At 35.6% G+C, this 6,929-nt stretch overlaps 1 pseudogene; it reads right to left on the reverse strand.

Annotated features, from left to right (window-relative positions):
- Window positions 1-1,604: 1,604 nt before the first annotated feature.
- LOC144249605 (E3 ubiquitin-protein ligase RNF138 pseudogene) lies at window positions 1,605-6,515 on the reverse strand (annotated as a pseudogene).
- Window positions 6,516-6,929: the final 414 nt, after the last annotated feature.

A 6,929-nucleotide genomic window follows, 5' to 3' on the forward strand; every position in this document is an offset into this window, starting at 1 on the left:
TGAAAGAAACAACTAAATTATTGCTTTAAACTGGAAAAAAAACTATGGTCGAAAGTATCTTTAAAAAGAACTCATCCTGCTGTTCCTAAAATTACACTCATGTTAGCTGCAGAAAAAAATGTTAAAGCATACAGTAAACATTACTCTTAGAATAACAGAATAAAGGCATTAAGATGTATGGCTTTCTGTGTGATTGTTATTACTATCTATAAATAAAGTCATTGCTGTTTGACTGAAAAAGGTTTTTACAAAACTTCACTTCTAAAATTAACATTTTTATTAAATCGAGTTTAAAAAAATGTTCACTGTAGAAAAGTCAACAAGGGTTTTAAGAAAACCAAAATATACCTTTTTATACAATATATGTATATATTAGCAGCAAACTACTTCTGAGATTTTGATCTTTTAGTAATTTTAAAGAAAGCATAAACATTGTGTATTAGTATGGAATGTCAGTGAATTCACTTTATCCTTTTTTTTCCTGTGATTTGGCCCTTCTACAAAATACTTTATGATTCCCAATATTAAGAAAAAACTTAGTTTTGACTATGAAGTAGTGAAACTGTGGCTGGTAAAATCTATTTTCACTACCCTCATAGTCACGCATTATTTTTGAGAATAACAAATGAGCACCATATAAATAGGTAATTGTGTGTAAACTCAATTTTTAAGGTGTAATAGCAACCAACTTATATCACTTAGCATTTGTTACTTTTTAAAAAAATTTGGTGACATACAAAATTTTAATTAAATCAGATAATTCAATCCTATATTGCTTGTTCATTTTTAAATCCTTAATAAAAGTTCTGTATAACCTGACAAACTGCAAAGATATATATGTATATGTATGTTATGTATATACATACAAAAGTATATGTACATATATATCTTTAGCTTTGAATTTCTTTAAATTTCTCATTTAAGTATATCTGTAGAATATATCACCAACTGAAAGTTTCTAGTAAGTTTCATCTCAGCTAATGAGAAACACTGGCTATTGAAAATCCTGTGGCAAAACAATTGTTATTCAGCTTGGTATTTCAGCTTACAAATTGGTCAAACAAACAAGATTGAATTACCAATTGCCCCAAAGAAATAAATTTTTTTCTTGATATTTCCTTCTAATAGCAAAAAGGAAATGTCTTTGCAATGAACTTTTAAAGAGTTAAAATTATTAAAGAAATCTCACTAGTTTTCAAAAATACTAAATGTTATATAAATACAATTTTCTTATAGTTGAATACTTCAGCTATAATCTGCGTTTAAAAAATTTCCTTTGGATTCTTCCATTTAGCACTTCAAGTTTTCATTCTGCAACTCTGACAACTGGCTCAGATTTGTTACATTTATATCAATCACGTCTTTCAGAATTTGCTACTGTGTGATACCTGTGTACAATAAATAGGAAAAACTGCACCAAATTTCAAAAGCAACATAATAAAAATGAAAAATTCAAAAATATGTAATATAAAAAAAGATAAGAGTACAACAGGGATTCCCTTTTCACTACATTACTGAGATATAATCCTTTTTATGCTTTTAAAGTAATGTCATAACTTTCATTTTTTAACTTGTCAAGAAGATGAAGTTTTTAGGTGGCCCAACCTTTATTTTTCAATTAAAAAATTTAAAACAATAGACTGAATTACTTTTATTAATATACACATCAAGTTACTGAAACGGTGACTTCGTGTAGTTTTCCCCTTAAAGATGGCACTTGCAGGTACAAAGATGTAGAGATGTCTACAGGCTTCAGATGTTTACTTGAAAAGATTCTTCAACAGCAGTTTGATATTGGGTTTCCTCATCTAGCTGAAGATTCACAAATTCTCCATAATCAAACTGATGTCTTTGATTTAGATGACTAACGAAATTTCTAGTAATCTGGCTAGGATCTCCCCAAGGAAGAGACACACAAATAGGACATGTCACAGGAACTATCTGAAATAGGTGGTTACTGTTACAGTGATCAAGTAAACGCTGTCTAGTAAAATTTGACTCTTGACACAAGGGACACTTAAAGGTGGGATTCCCAGAACTTGTATTCTCTTGGTAAGTTTCTGTGTTATCAGATGTGGATGTTTCACTCCTATTACTATTCCCTACTGAATCTTGAGATATCTGAAAGTTTGGAATAATAGAAGAAACACCATATTCATCCTGATACTTCTTACAAGATTTATAATGATGTCTCATACGATAGAATTTAATCTGTTTTGCACAGCATCTACAGCTACCAGAAAACTTCCTCATGATATTTTCAAGATCTAAGGCCCGTTCTGGACACGCTCTTTCTCTTCTAGTCACATTTCCACGACACAGGGGACAATGTATTCCACTTTCTCTCATTGCAGTCAGGAAACATTTTCTACAGAAAACGTGCTGACAGGCCGCAGTCCGCACGGGCGTTTTGAGCACCTCCTGACAGACCGGGCAGTAGAAATCATCTTCTGTCACAAAGCAATTTTTAAAAGTCAAGATTCTGAACAGACATTTCACTAAAAAAGGTACGTGGACAGCCTACAAGCTTATGAAAAGATATTCAGCATCATTAATCATTAAGGAAAGAGGAGTTAAATCAGCAATCCAATACCATTGCACACCCATTAGAAAAATAAAATAAGCTGATTTCTACAGAAGTAATAGCAAGCTGAGGCATCCCATGCAAAGCACCAAATCTGTCACTCAAGGCTGGGAGGAATGCAAGTGCCATCCACGCCACTTGGGAAAATAGCATGGTGGCTTCCCATAAACTTAGACATACTATCAAATTCAACACTATTAGTCCTAGTTACTTATCCAAATGAATTAAAAACTTATATCCACACCAAAACCTTTACCTGGATGTTAAAAGTAGCTTTGCTCCTGATAAACAAAAAAATGGGAAATAAGTCAGAAGTTTTCAACAGACTTGTGCATAACCCTGTTGTCCCCATCTTTAAGACAGAATCATACTCAACAATACAGAGGAACAGGGCTGGGGATGTGGCTCAAGTGGTAGTGCGCTCACCTGGCATGCGTGCAGCCCGGGTTCGATCCTCAGCACCACATACAAACAAAGATGTTGTGTCTGCTGAAAACTAAAAAATAAATATTGAAGAAATTCTCTCTCTCTCTCTCTCCTCTCTCACTCTCTCTTTAGAAGAAAAAAAAACAATACAGAGGAACAAACAACTGATTGATGCAACGACAAGGATAAATATCCAATACATTTTATTAAATGAAGGAAACCAGACTTAATGACTATGTATTCTATGGTTCCATTTATAGGGCATTCTGAGAGATGATTAGCCAGACTGTATAAAAGCAGACTATAGAGGTTATTAACATAGTATTAGTTGCCAGGGTGTAGGGATGGGAGAGGAGTTGACCATGATGGTGTTCTACAAGTGTCAGAAATGTACTAAATGGCACCAGGATGGCACATACATAACCCCCGCCATTTTTTTAAGATCCATAGGCCTCTACACCATAAAGGATAACCCCAGAAAGCAATCAGGATTGGATCCTAGAACAGAAAAAGAACATCAGTGAAAAAACTTCGGAAAACTAAATAAAGTCTATAGTTTACTTATTATTATTGTACCAATGTCGGTTCTTCATTTTTGTAAGTGTGTTATAGTCACACTTTCAGGGATCTGGGTAAATACCATACATGAACCTCCTGTGCTATCTTTGTAATTCATCTATCAAATAAAAATAATTTCAAATGAAAAGATTTTTAAAATAATATGTGAAAACCACAATCTTTTTTAAAAATATAAACCAAAACTAAAAATGTGAGTATATTTCTATAAACAGAGACAATGGTGCAGAATTAGAAGAAAGCATGAGAATCTCCACATTGCTTGACTTAATACCTTTCTGTAGACAGCTAATAAGCACCTCTAAGATTAATCCAAAATCTATTAAGAAAAAAACAATGATAATAATTGTTTACTTATGGCATTGTATTGAAATCACTTCATTAGGATTAGATTTGAGATATCCCCATCCCATCACTCACTGTAACATTGACATTTCTAAAAGTCCATGTATTCTATGGAAAATAAGGCCACAAGAAATGCACGATTCTTATGTAATGTTTTCTTATCTGCTTTTATGTATGCTGTCATGTTTTCAAATGCTTCCAATAAATAACATACAATGATTACATCAAAAATTCAGTTCACTGGATTTGGGTTCTTAGGAGCAACTACTACATACAGTACAGATGGTCAATTATAGTAAATAAACAGAATATAATAGTAGAAATGGAAAAATGACATCATACCTGAGAAAAGTTGGGTATGCTGGTGGGGAGAGAAGAAGGGAAAGAAAGATCAGAGATGCTGGGATTTTTCAGCTTAGGTGGTATGCACAGACATGATGTGAAAAATAAAGAAGTTTATAAGTCACTGCAACCATAATTAGGAAGAATTGGGATAGAAGGGGATGGTAGAATAAATCACCTTTTTTAATACTAAGGTATTAGCAGATGATACTTAACTCATTGTATCTGTCATCCTATATATAGGATACATAAAACACACAAACACACACACAGACACACAGACACACAGACACACACACACACACACACACACACACACACACATATATATATATATATGTAAACACACATAAAAACAAAGCAACAAATATACATTGGTCATTTTCAAATATGTACTATGCTTTTAGAGTTCTAAAAGCAGTTGAGGAATGATTAGAATGTTTGGAAAATACATATTAAGATATAAAGCTTTCAGGTTATGATTTGAAACAGATTTCAATGTACCTCTGTCAGCTTCATTGACATATTTTCAGAATTGAAAATTTGAAACTTGAGGGTTTCAAGCTGAGATATCAAGACTCACAAGTACATTCATATGCTGCACAATGACCCTTAAGTCCATATGGACTGAAAGTACTACCATGGTCCCATATGATCATATCGTCCAGTGACATCAGAGCCATCTTGGTTTGTGTAACTCCACTCTGACATTCACAAGAGGATGACATGGCGTTGCTGTATGTTCAAGGGTGGAGTGGTTACTTACTAAGTGAAAGGCCCTGGCTTCAATCCTCAGCATTACAAATAAATAAATGAAAAAAGGATGTAATCCTATAATGACACGTTTCTCAGAATGGACCCTGTCTATAATTGATATAGAACTCTATTATCCTATTAATAAGTACCCACAAGAGAAATCTAAAACCGAAAACAGTGAAAAGAGATTCGCTGAGGAGTGAGCCTGTAGATGAGATGCTTGAACTATTCAACGCCTGGCAACTTCAAGTTCCCTCTTCCACACCTGATAAAGAAAATATATTTAAAAAAAAAATGGATCAAAGCCCTTTCAATCTTTCGCCAGTTAGCGCTATGATGTTATGTCAGTAGGGGGCGCCAGCGAGACGCTGCGGGAGGGAGGAAGGGTCAAATCCCAGGTTCCAGCATACTCTCCAGGGCTCATGCAATGCCTGGCTGGGCGAACTCTCAAGGCGGGTGTCCCTGCAGTGCATGGAGGCCAGCAATTCCCAATGGACAGCAGCTTCTTTTGCATCTCCCACAGGTGGTTTCATAGACTTACTTCCTCCAACAAGACCCCTGTGAACAGCGTCCCTCGGCACCCTTCTAGGTGGATTTCTTGAAGGTTCCAGATAAAAATTATTCAGTTGACACCCAACCTCCAACATCTATAGTGCAAGGTCAAGACATGTAGGTTATTACTATTTGTGTGTGTGTGTGTGTGTGGTTCCATTGTACATCTATTGTCTACTCGTAATTACTAAAGGCCTTTCTTCACTTCAAAATGATCACATGATAGACTTCCTGTAATTATACTTTTTTGTTAAGAATATACGGTGTTTTTCTTTACTGTGGAATTTAATATCTACCCATGTAATGTTCAGTTTCTCCTCAACTGTATGATGAACCCACCATAAGTTGAAAATATTATAAGTCAAAAATGCATTATGTTGTTGGTCAAAAATACATTTGATACAACTACCTCACTGAACATGATAAGAGAGCAATCAACAGGGCTCAAAATATCGGTTGTTCCTAGTCCAGCTCCTGACTGGAGAGGCATCTGATTCTCACTGCCCAGCATCTTAAGATAGCATAAAATTACATATCACTGGCCCAGGAAAAGATCCAAAATCAAAATCTTGAGATATGCTTTCTACTGGATGCTTAGCCACCACCATCATATTGTCAAAAAATAGTAAATCGAGCCATTCTTAGTTGAGGACCATCTGTGTATACTGGGTTGTTTATGTTTCTGTTAAGAGCTTTACCCACCGTTCACATGGATGATTTTTCTTTGGTCCTCAATGTTTCCCTGGAGCCAACAATTGAATCCACTGTCCCCTATCTGGGAATCCTCTGCAGTGGCCAGGAACTGCTCCATGTGCATCTTCTGCCACCTCTCAGCTCCTTGCTGTTTTGCACTCCAGTGCTCTGAACTTTGCATACACCCAGTGCCCCTTGCCTCATTCTTATTCCAGACACCTAATGCCTGGCTAATAGGCATGTTGCCCACTTCCCAGGTCCCTACTAAGGGCAGGCAAATTGGGTTACCACCCATGGCCTAATTGCTTAATCCCAAAATCATAGGAAAAAAAAAAGACCATAGTAGTTAGCCACATCATCTTAGGAACATATTGGAGCCAAAGGTTGAAGTGAAAATATTGTGTGGAAGACAAAGAAAACACAATCGGCAAGAAAGGGTAGAATTATGGGGCTGAGGTGTGTGGTCATTATGTATCACATTGTAGGGTTGAACTAGGTCTTAGTCAAGACATATAATAAAGGAAACAAGTAATGGTAAGTCTGGGTGTGGCCAGGAAATTCCCATTGGCCATACAGTCCTCCAAATAGGTGGTATGTAGTAGAATACATGCCATTTATCTAAGAGGTAATGCCAAGTAGCCAGTGACAGTTGCTG

The sequence above is a fragment of the Urocitellus parryii genome, chromosome 12 (assembly GCF_045843805.1).
Source record: "Urocitellus parryii isolate mUroPar1 chromosome 12, mUroPar1.hap1, whole genome shotgun sequence".
NCBI lineage: Eukaryota > Metazoa > Chordata > Mammalia > Rodentia > Sciuridae > Urocitellus > Urocitellus parryii.